Source organism: Amia ocellicauda, chromosome 6, assembly GCF_036373705.1.
Source record: "Amia ocellicauda isolate fAmiCal2 chromosome 6, fAmiCal2.hap1, whole genome shotgun sequence".
Classification (NCBI taxonomy): domain Eukaryota; kingdom Metazoa; phylum Chordata; class Actinopteri; order Amiiformes; family Amiidae; genus Amia; species Amia ocellicauda.
In genome coordinates, this window is record NC_089855.1 from 2,150,752 (window position 1) to 2,163,892 (window position 13,141).

At 43.8% G+C, this 13,141-nt stretch overlaps 1 long non-coding RNA gene across 1 annotated transcript; it reads right to left on the reverse strand.

The window, feature by feature from the left end:
• Positions 1-201: 201 nt before the first annotated feature.
• On the reverse strand, positions 202-4,277 carry LOC136750735 (uncharacterized). Its single transcript, XR_010816951.1, has 2 exons — positions 4,046-4,277; positions 202-3,888 (listed from the first exon to the last, which is right to left on the reverse strand). It is a non-coding gene; the product is annotated as an uncharacterized LOC136750735 (long non-coding RNA).
• Positions 4,278-13,141: the final 8,864 nt, after the last annotated feature.

Sequence of the window (13,141 nt, forward strand, 5' to 3'; positions counted from 1 at the left end):
TCAGCTTCCGTTCTAGGCATCTGAGACGGTGGATGGCGCACACCATGTTATCTGGTAAGTTGGGTCTTTCATTCTTGAATGGCAGTGGCATCTCATAATGACCATTGTCCTTGAGCCTGATGCCTCTTTCCATCTTTGACAGGAATCGGAGATCCTCTTGAGAGATGTGACTGTCCTCCAAAGACCTTTCGACAAAGTCCGATTCCAGCACCTTGATGACATCTGCAGGTGAGACTACCTCTTTGACTTGAGTTCTACAGACATAGTGAACTTCGCTTGTGAGGTTTGAAGAGGACTGAAGACCAGGCATCACTTGCCTCACGATGACCTGGTGACTTATTCCAATTTCATCTCCATAGTCAAGACATGGGTTGCCATAGCCAACTACGCTCCAGCCCAGGTCTGTTCTCTGAGCAAAGGGCTGATTTTCTTTACCAGGCACCACTTGCCTTGGGACAAGAGCTTGAGGACAGTTGTAGCCGATTAGCAGGCCCACGTCGCAGCTTTGTTGAGGAGCAATCTCGTCTGCGACGTGTTCCAGATGAGGCCATGCCTTTGCAGTCTCTGGTGTGGGAATATGATCTCTGTTTGCAGGGATGAATTCTCTTGAGTAGGTCACTGGCAGAGGAATTATCTTGTCTGAGTAGAATCCTCTCACTTGTAGTCCAGTCAGTTTCCGACAGGACACAACTGTGTTTCTTGAAGCCATTGTGGAGAGCTTTAGCTGAACTGGTTCCTTCTTTGTGTGAAGAGTCTTTGCCGTTTCTTCCAGGATGAATGTCGTGTCGCTCTGTGTATCGAGGAGTGCATACACAAGAACTTCACGATCTGGCTCACTTGTGACTGACAACCACACTGGAATGACTGTGGATGTATGAGTGTCTTTAACATTCTGTAAAACTCTGTTGGATGTTGACTCACGTGATGATCTTGCTGCCCTATCTTGTGGCCGCTCTATTTTCCTTTCCCTTGACTTGCCACTGTTCCCTGCTCCACTAAGCCGTGTTGACATCCTTTCTTCTTTGGTGCGATTATCATGGAGGCAAGCTGGATGTCTTTTTTCACACATATCGCAGATCTCTCTGTTTTCACAGTCCTTCGAGCGATGGCCAAACTTCAGACAGCCGAAACACAATTTCTTCTCTTGAACAAACTTGACTCGCTCTGAAATAGTCTCATCCATAAATTTGCGACACTTGTGTAGACTGTGACCTGCCTTCTCACAGAAGACACAGCTTGTGGTAACAGCTTTCTCGTCTGAGTTGGTTGCCAATACCTTTGCTCCATGACCTCTTGTCTTTGAAACCTTGATCTTCTCATTTTCACTTGGTTTTAGAGCGTGGAGGGACGTTATTGGGTTACAGGCGATTTTGGCTTCACGTGTGAGAAACTTGACGAACTGGCTAAAGCTTGGGAACGTGTGACTTTGTTCTTCCACTTCTATCACCTTCCTATTCCATCTTGAGGTCAGCCAGTCTGGAAGTTTAGAGAGTATTTTCTGATTTTCGTTGCAGTCGTTGAGTACTTCAAGACCTCTGATCTGAGACATGGCCGCCTCACAGCTGCGAAGGAAGTCAGCGAGTTCTTGAAGTTCCACACTCCCCTTAGAGTTTATTTTGGGCCACGTATCAAGCTTATCTCTGAAGGCCTTGGCGATAAGGAATGGATTGCCGTATCTCTCTTCTAGGATGGTCCACGCTGCACAATAAGCTGACTCTGTGCCTAGCAAGAAGTAGCCTTCAATGGCCTTTTTGGCTGGTCCACCCACATACTTTCGCAGATAGTATATTTTCTCTTCAGCTGGTATGTTTTTCCTGTCAATAAGTGTCTGAAAGGAGACTTTCCAGTCATTAAATCTGAGTGGGTCGCCGTTGAACGTTGTTGGTTCAGGTACGGGAAGACGACTCGCACTGATGGACTCTGCGAATGCTCTAACAAGAGCTGCAGTATTGTCTTCTTGTTTTGGTTGTGTCAGAGAGTGAGGTGGGGAGCAATGCTGCAATAGGCTACTTTCATGCTTGACTTCCTCATTCTCCTTCGGAGGGACACATTGATGGAGCAGCCCAAATATTTCTTCATCTGAGCATTCACTTTGTTCATATACTTGCTGTCTCGCCTTAGCAGCCTCTAGCTTCTTGATTGTCTCCAATCTTTCTAGTTCTCTGCGCTTGGCTTCCAGCACCCTTTGTCTTTCTGCATTTTCAGCCTCTTGATTAGCTCGTAAATTGGCTGCTTCAGTTTCGAGTCTTTCAAGTTCTTTGATATGACGTTCTTGCTCTAGCAGTACTTTTAAAGTGGCTTCATTGGCAGCAACTTCAGCAGCAGCATCTCGTCTTGCAGAAGACTGGCTTGAACGGGATGTTATTCTTGAGTTAGTTTGAGAATGAGCAGACGACTTGGTGCGGTGAGAGTTGACGCTTACTTTGTCTGAGGCTGCAGCTTCAATTACAGGCTCTATTGATTTCACTCTTTGTTCTTCACCCCCTCTTGTGTCTAGAAGAGCCTTTGCAGTCTGGATGATTGTTCTTGTTACTGCTTCGCAGGTGTCTGCTCTGCGACGTGTGTCTTGGTCGGGAATGTCAATGTGCCTTAAATCTTCATAAACAACGTTCAGATTATCTGAGGCATTGCTTATCTTAGTAATGTGGTCACGCAGCAGGTTGTTTGAGCATTGTCCACTCAGCGCTTGTTTGGCATCCTTAGCGATAGCTTTCCACTTCTCGTAGCTCACACTGAAACGGTGTGCAAATCTTCTTACTTGCTGATCGTGCAGTTCTTGGCCCTTTTCCGTAAACCTGCGGACCCTTTGGCTTCTATGTGGCTCTTGTGAGGAAGTGTGGTTATCTCCTGTGCCTTCAGCAGCTTGTGGTTGCATGTCTGCGCAGTGCTGCTGCGCGTCTTCACCTGCACCCTCTTTGTCACTCTCAAAGAAAAGCTCAAACTCTGACATTTTGCTTTAGTTTGGTTTAAATCTAAACTTGTTTTTTAGTTGAGTAAATTACCTTGTTCACAATAATCTAAGTTATGTTTAACTTAGCTTAAGCTCAATTGAGTAGTTGTTTTTAATCTCTGATATGTGAATAGTCAGCCTTTAATTACTTGCAGCTACTGACACTACTTTGGAGAAAAATTACTCTCTGCAGCTAAATTAACTTGCTTTTTCCAAAATAAAAACTGTACTAACTGTACTCAAAGACTAGTAACACTCACTTTGTGATCTATGGAGCTATGGTCTTCTTGCCTGATAACTTGTTATAGTTATATATGGCCTTATTTAAATCTTAAATTACCACAAATGAAATTAAACAAACCAAAAATATTAACTCTTAGTTAAACTTGTACATATACCACATTAAGTAATAACCATTCACTTTTAAGTCTAAATATGACCAATTCTGCCTTACTCTCGGTACTAATAGTTCTTAATATTCACATCCTACTCATCAGTAGACACAATATCAACACAGTAGCAATATCAATCCACTTCAATTTGAGAAAAGGTAAGTAAACAAAACATTAACTAATGGGAAATGCAAAGAAATGTCTCATTCTCTTGCCCAGAACGCTTAATGTCTCTGAATTACAGCTTAATTTGCGTTATGAAACCTGATTCTTCCGTGGGCGCTGCCTCTTCTCGCGCTGTCATGTGCGGATGTCTCGGCCCGACCACGACTCGCGCTCTCCGATGCCGTCTGTGAAGGCGCGCGCTGCGATGGAGATGTCTCAGCCCAGCCACGACTCGCGCTCTCCTATGCCGTCTTCCTCGCCTCCTCATGCGGAGCAGACGAGTTCTCACTGTAGCTCCCTCCAGTAGTCAACACGAAGCACGAGGTCTTGGTTAAAAAACGGGGTTTTATTTCAACAACATATCATGTCAACCCGTGAGAACTGGGTTGAAAGAGAGAAAAAAAATAAAAGGAAATTATAAATACAATGCATGTATGTATGTCTTGAATACAGTTTGTGCCGTTATAGTTACACACTAGTTAACACAAGCTATGCACATGAAATATATCACAGACAACTGGATACAAAAGAAACATACCTCGTAGGCTGCTTCCTACTTAGGAGGGGCTAAATCTCAAAAGCCTTCTTCCTTGTCTTCTTTACTCGGATAATATACATTTAGATATCTTTATATTCTTAATATTTACTTAGCTCGGAGAGCTCTTGCGATGCTATGTTTTAGCTCTACACTTTAGATGTTGTGCCCCCTTTAATTACGTGCGGAACACAAGGATGGCGCTAATTAGTTCCGCCTCTACGATATCCTATTAATTTTAATAGTCACAAACTTAACTAAAGCTGAGAGGCAGTTACAAAAAGAATTGATCCCTTTGTGAAACCCAGCTCTGATTTTGCACAGAGGACCTCCTGTCTCCGGCAGTATTGATGGCTGCGGTGTTACTGAGTACCAGAGTCTTCAGTTGATATAGTTCACTGAACCTCCAACACATCAACAGAGAAAACAAGCAAACATGTCCACACGCAAAATACTAATACAAAATAGGACAAATAAACAAATATGAACAGAAGGCTTTGTCCGCTCAGGCTCGGTGAACCCTGTGAGATTTATTGGGGAGCCGCTGTGAGGACATCCCTCACTTCACACAATCCTCCGGGGCAGTCAGTTCACCCGCTCTGCCACCTGGTGGGGCTGCAGCCACAGAGATGTGCAGGAGGGCTTCACGCTGGCTCTGACTCCGGGAGCTGCAGCACATGCGTGTCCGTGTGCGTGTGTCAGTGTGTGTGAGTGCATGTGCCGGTGAGGGCGGGGGCTGCGGTCTGTACTCAGCGCAAGCAGAGCTGCAGCCAGACCACCAGCTCTCAGCCCCCTCCTCCACTGCCCGCCTGGGGGGCTATTATTGTTTCCACAGGATGTTTGTGCTTCACATTGAGAACAAATTGTGGGTTTTTCAGGAAACGTACTCTTCAGCCTCGACCTTATCGATGACACGAACACAGCGTCTAAATATACACGAGTGTGCGCCACAAATATGTGTGACCAACAAACAACCCAACAAAACAAGCACTAATGATGAGAAAAACAAAGGAGGACCACACTGGGGCTTCTTTCACAAAGGGCCTCGGCTCTCTCGGCCAAACCGACGCTGCTCTCACCTCTGACACACGTGGCTCCAGGGCTCAGCTGAAGTGCAGACTCACACCAGAGACACCGTTCAGGGTGTCAAACTGCACTACATATACAGCAGCTCAAAGATAGAAACTCAAAAATAGCAAGAAGCAAATCCTGTGAAGTAAATCCTATAAATAGGACACTTCATGAAACTGCTTTCTTTAGTTTGTTTTAAATCATACTTTAATTTCCTTTAATTATCTACAAACTGTTTTAGACTGGTGTTGTGGTCATATAAGATTTGAGCAATGTTACATTGTCCAATACAAAACAGACAAATAAAAGGTCTTATGTTGCCGTTCACTGCACTGTGCTGTAAAGACGGCCGTGCGGCCGTGGTGTTGGGGTGCAGCCCTGCGTCCAGGAGCAGCTCTGTTTGTGCTGCTGCTGGGTGTTGCTGTGAGAGTGTGTGTAGTGGTTTCTTGTGAGACGGGGCGTGTGGTGAGCAGGGCTGTGTGTAGGTCAGCCTTCCTGTCCCGCTCGGTGCCTCTCACAGTAAAACACGACTGATATTGCCCACACAACAGTGTGAATGTGTGTGTGTGTGTGTGTGTGTGTGTCTGTGTGTCTGTGTGTGTGTGAGTGTGTGTGTTAGTGTGTGAGTGAGTGTGTATGTGAGTGTGTGTGTGTGTGTGTGTGTGAGAGTGAGTGTGTGTGTAAGTGTGTGTCTGTGCGTGTGTGTGAGAGTGAGTGTGTGTGTGTGTGTGTGAGAGTGAGTGTGTATGTGAGTGTGTGTGTGTGTGAGTGTGTGTGTGTGAGAGTGAGTGAGTGTGTATGTGAGTGTGTGTGTTTGTGAGTGTGTATGTGTGTGTGTGAGTGTGTGTGTGTGTGTGAGAGTGAGTGTGTGTGTAAGTGTGTGTCTGTGCGTGTGTGTGAGAGTGAGTGTGTGTGTGTGTGTGTGAGAGTGAGTGTGTATGTGAGTGTGTGTGTGTGTGAGTGTGTGTGTGTGAGAGTGAGTGAGTGTGTATGTGAGTGTGTGTGTTTGTGAGTGTGTATGTGTGTGTGTGTGTGTGAGTGAGTGTGTGTGTGTGTGTGAGTGTGTGTCTGTGTGGCACATTTCTGTCTTCATTATTGCATCAGTCACTCGAATCAGTACTAGGTGAAGTTGTGATGTCTTTCAATTTCCAGTGAGAACATTTAAAACTAAAAGTACACTTTGATGAAATGATACACAAACTGGGTGAAATCAATCAGTTCTTGTCATTCAGTGTCTCTACAAAATACAGAGTGAAATGAACCGCTTTTCCATGACTAATTAGAAAGGTGATGCGCAATTGGTTTATTTTTTGAATGTATTTTGTATTGATTTATGTTTGAACTGGTTTACAGTTGTTTAACACCTGTAGTCAAATGTCTTAAAGCAGCCGTTTGAGGTGTGAGTGACTGCTCTCCACTCTCTGCACTCACACAGCGCCGGGCTTTGAGCAAAGCTCTTGCCACATATAGGTAACGCTTCAGATTGTGTGGCCTATTGATCAGTGTATAGTTTATCAATTGATAACCTATTAACAATCGACTACTTGCTAAACAACGTTCAGAGAATGTTAATGTAATATCTCTGTGTACCAAAACCGGCATCAGCGTGAAAACAGCAGCCGCTTACAGAACGGCTCAGCCCCTGCAGTGCAGATATCAGACCCGTGAGCCGAGTTACAGAGACGATCGGGACAAACTGTGACACCTCCACTGCAGACGGTGTTCCTTCCCATTGACAGTTTTCAGTATAGCTAGATATTAAATACATTCTACTGAACTGTAATGTTCAAGTAGGTGAATGTTCATTGATTCTCAATCGGATCTATTTAATATTAAACTGGGCCACACAAGCGGAAGTGTCACCAGAATGGAATATATCACTGAAGATGAAAATACAGCAACACTGCGTCGCACACAAGGAACTGACTGCTGCTACTGGCTGTGTCTGAGTTCAGTGTGTGTTTCTGTACACGTGTGCTCAGCTATAACTGCACACATGAAAGCATCCGCACACAGGCAACACTTGTATCACAGTGTCGTTCATACATGAGCTGTAAATAGTTTATAAAACAGTTAGGAAGCATTCATAATTCCATTTATAAATGATCAATAACCTTTTACAATATATGATTGATCATTTATAATAATGATTTATTAATTACACTGTAATAGTGTTACCCACACACAACACTGTGTGCAGTGCCTTTGTTTTATGTATGTATATATGTATGTATTTATCTATTTAAAATTGATTCTGGAGTATTCTCTTTAGTAACCAAAATAAAATAACAGCCTCCTCTCACTGTGATCCCAGCAATAAAACAAATGCAATAAATCTAATGCAATAAAGCGTGACACAAAACCTTTCTTGAAAATAACCAACACAAGGGACAGACTGCAAAATTCAATTAAAATATTTGTATTATTAATTTATTCAGGAAAATCTTTTATATTTCAGTTTCCATATAATGTTATTGTTATATAATAATACATTTCAATGTGGAGCCGTACAGCAGACAGACGCCGCCGCAATCACACAAGCAGCGGGACTCTCTCTCACAGAAACACAAATCACACCAACTGCATTTTAAACAAGACTGAAAAGTGCTGTTTCACGACAATACAATAATAATAATAATAATAATAATAATAATAATAATAATAATAATAATAATAATAATAACAACAACATCAGGACACCAATCATCAGATTGAATTCTAAATAATTAATTCTAGTAAGTCATTATATATTATTATTATTATTATTATTATTATTATTATTATTATTATTATTATTATTATTATTGCATTAAATTGGTTCATTATCAATTAGGAGCTTTAAAAAAAAAGCTTTTAAAATGTTAAATGTAATGTATTGATGACACTGAATGAGTTCTGAAAGGTTTAATTTGCAGAGACAGCCCCTTTCAGTGGCAGTGATTATTACTGCGTCTGATTGAACAGAACAAACACAGAACACGTCCACAGTTATAGATCTATATTAGTTTCTGTGCAGAGTTACATTCACAGCAGCAGTGATCACCGCATCCTTACTCTTGTTCTCTGGGAGAATACAGTTCTGTCTGGGAATGTGAGAGCACCGCTCGGACTGATTGTAAAGCACGATTATACCTGAGCTACATGCTTGTCAGCTGTGATTAAAATACATCACAGTCTTACAGCGGCTCCCACTGAAATGTTAGAGAAGAGAAACATCGGAGCCAAGCTGAGAACCAGGAGCCTCTTCATGAGACGCAGCATCGTGCTCGTTTTATAAATACAAATGTGTGTCAAAGTTCTCTCACTACGGTTGCAATCAAGCATTTAAATAAGTGGTAAATAGTTTGTTTATAATCACTTGAGACAGATCCCTAAAATAGTGTTTTTTATTATTTATATATATATATATATATATATATATATATATATATATATATATATATATATATATAACCTTATAATAATGGAGATAATATTATTATTATTATTATTATTATTATTATTATTATTATTATTATTATGTCTCAGTGTTGCTGTTCTCCCAGTCTGCTCAGAGTGTCTCTCTGTCCCTGTGCCCGGGTTAGGGGTCAGAGGTCAGAGTTCAGGCTCTCACCTCTGAGTAACACAGTGTGTCCCTGCCAGTCTCCCGCTGCTGTGCTCTGCCCGCTGTACCCTGAGTGTAGAAGACAAGCAATGAAGGACATCGCTACCACACTGTCACCGTTACGTTTATAGTGCTGCAGAAATCAGGCCGACACGAGCCGATGTCATGACTTATATTCTCAATTAAATACAAAACCACTATTATTTATATTGACTACACAGATAGCGAGACAGAGAGAGACACAGAGACAGAGATATAGAGACAGAGATGGTTTTGCTGTGTAGCTTTGATGCACAATAACTTGTTTGTGATAAAGCTTGTTGAAACTACTGTGTATTGAAACGCAGTGTGAGACACATGCAGTGTTAGAGCTGATAACAGAGATCTTGTTCCAGGTGTGACTACATGCATGACTGTAGTCAGATGACAGTGAACACATTGCACAGCACAGGGTTATTAGAGAGAGAGCGCAGCCTTCAAACACACAGCGACAAGAAACACGATGAACCGTCTGAAAGAGCGAGTTCCTGCCAATGGAAGCCAGCGCTGTTCACATTCATATATATATATATACAGTATATCTATTACACACAAAGCACTGTGGATATTTCCTCATTTCCATGCAGTCCATAGTTCACACCCCTCTGTCTGCACTCTTTCAATCAGCTGGGAGCTTTACAGGTTTCTCTCAGCTGGACCAGATCAATACATAACTAACTGATACATGAGTAGAGTTTAATTAACACTGTATAGAAGCTCAATTAATCACAGAATCACATTGTATCAGGACCTGTGTGAATATTAGGGACTACAATGGCATATACAATGATATATATATATACTTATAACTAATTGTATTGTGATGAATGCATGACTGTGCTGCAATATAAAATCATGCCTCAGACAACAACAGTAACAGCATGAAGGGTTTAATCATCCCTACGTATAATTTTTACATTATTATTATTATTATTATTATTATTATTATTATTTAAAAAAGTCAAGAGTTATATTTACCTGATTTCGGTCAGGATTCATCTGGTCTTGGAGCGTGTCTCTCGAATTCTCTCCTAAAAGAGAGAGAGAGAGAGACAGAGACAGAGAGAGAGAGAGAGAGAGAGAGACAGACAGAGAGGGGGGGGGCGTCACAGAGACACAGCAGTGACAGCTCTGTTCACACTTCTCTCTGAGATCAGCGCAGCTCCTGTCACCACAACCGAGACACACGCTGGACAACAATAAAGCATTATAGCAGGCAAAGCACACTTTGTGTGTGTGTGTGTGTGTGTGTGTGTGTGAGAGAGAGAGTGTGTGTGTGAGAGAGAGAGAGTGTGTGTGTGTGTGTGAGAGAGAGAGTGTGTGTGTGTGTGTGAGAGAGAGTGCGTGTGTGTGAGAAAGAGAGAGAGTGTGTGTGTGTGTGTGAGAGTGTGTGTGTGTGTGTGTTTGTGAGAGAGAGAGATAGTGTGTGTGTGTGTTTGTGAGAAAGAGAGAGAGTGTGTGTGTGTGAGTGTGTGTGTGTGAGAGAGAGAGAGAGTGTGTGTGTGTGTGTGTTTGTGAGAGAGAGAGAGAGAGAGTGTGTGTGTGTATGTGTGTGGCCTTCATCTCAGCACATTGTGAACAACAGCGATTCTCATTCTACACATCAAGACTGTTGAGAACTGCAGCAGCAAATCACTAAAACACATCATTAAAATACATTATATGTACACTCACCTAAAGGATTATTAGGAACACCATACTAATACTGTGTTTGACCCCCTTTCGCCTTCAGAACTGCCTTAATTATACGTGGCATTGATTCAACAAGGTGCTGAAAGCATTCTTTAGAAATGTTGGCCCATATTGATAGGATAAGATTTGTGGGATGCACATCCAGGGCACGAAGCTCCCGTTCCACCACATCCCAAAGATGCTCTATTGGGTTGAGATCTGGTGACTGTGGGGGCCAGTTTAGTACATTGAACTCATTGTCATGTTCAAGAAACCAATTTGAAATGATTCGACCTTTGTGACATGGTGCATTATCCTGCTGGAAGTAGCCATCAGAGGATGGGTACATGGTGGTCATAAAGGGATGGACATGGTCAGAAACAATGCTCAGGTAGGCCGTGGCATTTAAACGATGCCCAATTGGCACTAAGGGGCCTAAAGTGTGCCAAGAAAACATCCCCCACACCATTACACCACCACCACCAGCCTGCACAGTGGTAACAAGGCATGATGGATCCATGTTCTCATTCTGTTTACGCCAAATTCAGAGTCTACCATCTGAATTTCTCAACAGAAATCGAGACTCATCAGACCAGGCAACATTTTTCCAGTCTTCAACTGTCCAATTTTGGTGAGCTTGTTCAAATTGTAGCCTCTTTTTCCTATTTGTAGTGGAGATGAGTGGTACCCGGTGGGGTCTTCTGCTGTTGTAGCCCATCCGCCTCAAGGTTGTACGTGTTGTGGCTTCACAAATGCTTTGCTGCATACCTCGGTTGTAACGAGTGGTTATTTCAGTCAAAGTTGCTCTTCTATCAGCTTGAATCAGTCGGCCCATTCTCCTCTGACCTCTAGCATCAACAAGGCATTTTCGCCCACAGGACTGCCGCATACTGGATGTTTTTCCCTTTTCACACCATTCTTTGTAAACCCTAGAAATGGTTGTGCGTGAAAATCCCAGTAACTGAGCAGATTGTGAAATACTCAGACCGGCCCGTCTGGCACCAACAACCATGCCACGCTCAAAATTGCTTAAATCACCTTTAATTTCCCATTCAGACATTCAGTTTGGAGTTCAGGAGATTGTCTTGACCAGGACCACACCCCTAAATGCATTGAAGCTACTGCCATGTGATTGGTTGGTTAGATAATTGCATTAATGAGAAATTGAACAGGTGTTCCTAATAATCCTTTAGGTGAGTGTATATTAACACACTGTCTATATAAACACACTGTCTATATAAATACACTGTCTATATAAACACACTGTCTATATAAATACACTGTCTATATAAACACACTGTCTATATAAATACACTGTCTATATAAATACGCTCCCCATGTCAGTAAAAGGGCACAGCTTGTGTCTACATGTCCACTTAAAATCCATACAGTCAGAGGAGACCTAATACACATTGGGGGTGGGGGGCACTGCTGGGTTAAAGTCAATTAAATGTAACATGGAGACGCAGTTTGAGTTGAGAGAGAGGGAATACGTGTCAACTGTCCCCCTGTATCTGTCCCCCTGTGTTTCTGTCCACCTGTGTCTCAGTGTCTCTGTCCCCCTGTATCTCTGTCTCCCTGTGTCTCTGTATCTCTGTCTCCCTGTGTCTGTGTCCCTGTCCCCCTGTCCCCCTGTGTCTCTGTGTCTCTGTCCTCCTGTGTCTCTGTCCCCCTGTATCTCTGTCTCCCTGTGTCTCTGTATCTCTGTCTCCCTATGTCTGTGTTTCTGACCCCCCGTGTCTCTGTCTCCCTGTGTCTCTATGTCTCTGTGTCTCTGTCCCCCTGTGTCTCTGTGTCTCTGTCCTCCTCTGTCAGTGTGTTCCTGTCCCCCTGTACCCCTGTTCCTCTGTCCTCCTGTGTCTCTGTCCCCCTGTATCTCTGTCTCCCTGTATCTCTGTCTCCCTGTGTCTCTGTATCTCTGTCTCCCTGTGTCTGTGTCCCTGTCCCCCTGTCCCCCTGTGTCTCTGTGTCTCTGTCCTCCTGTGTCTCTGTCCCCCTGTATCTCTGTCTCCCTGTGTCTCTGTATCTCTGTCTCCCTATGTCTGTGTTCCTGACCCCCCGTGTCTCTGTCTCCCTGTGTCTCTATGTCTCTGTGTCTCTGTCCCCCTGTGTCTCTGTGTCTCTGTCCTCCTCTGTCAGTGTGTTCCTGTCCCCCTGTACCCCTGTATCTCTGTCCTCCTGTGTCTCTGTCCCCCTGTATCTCTGTCTCCCTGTATCTCTGTCTCCCTGTGTCTCTATGTATCTGTGTCTCTGTCCTCCTGTGTCTCTGTCCCCCTGTGTCTCTGTGTCTCTGTCTTCCTGTGTCACTGTCCCCCTGTGTCTCTGTGTCTCTGTGTCTCAGTCGGAGCTGCACAGCCAGTCCTAACCCCAGCCGGCCGCACACAGCACTGAGTGTGTGTGAGTGTGGGGGTGAGTGTGGGGGTGAATGCTGGGTGTGGGGATGTGAGTGTGGGTGTGTATGAGTGTGGGTGCTTGGTGTGGGGGTGTGAGGGTGAGTGTGGGGGTGTGAGTGTGGGTGTGGGTGTGTGTGTGAGTGTGGGGGAGAGTGCTGGGTGTGGGGATGTGAGTGTGAGTGTGGGTGTGAGTGTGGGTGTATGTGAGTGTGGGTGCTGGGTGTGGGGGTGTGAGTGTGGCTGTGGGTGTGGGTGTGGGGGTTTAGGTGTGGGTGCTGGGTACTGGGTGTGGGTGTGGGTGTGGGTGTGAGTGTAGGTGCT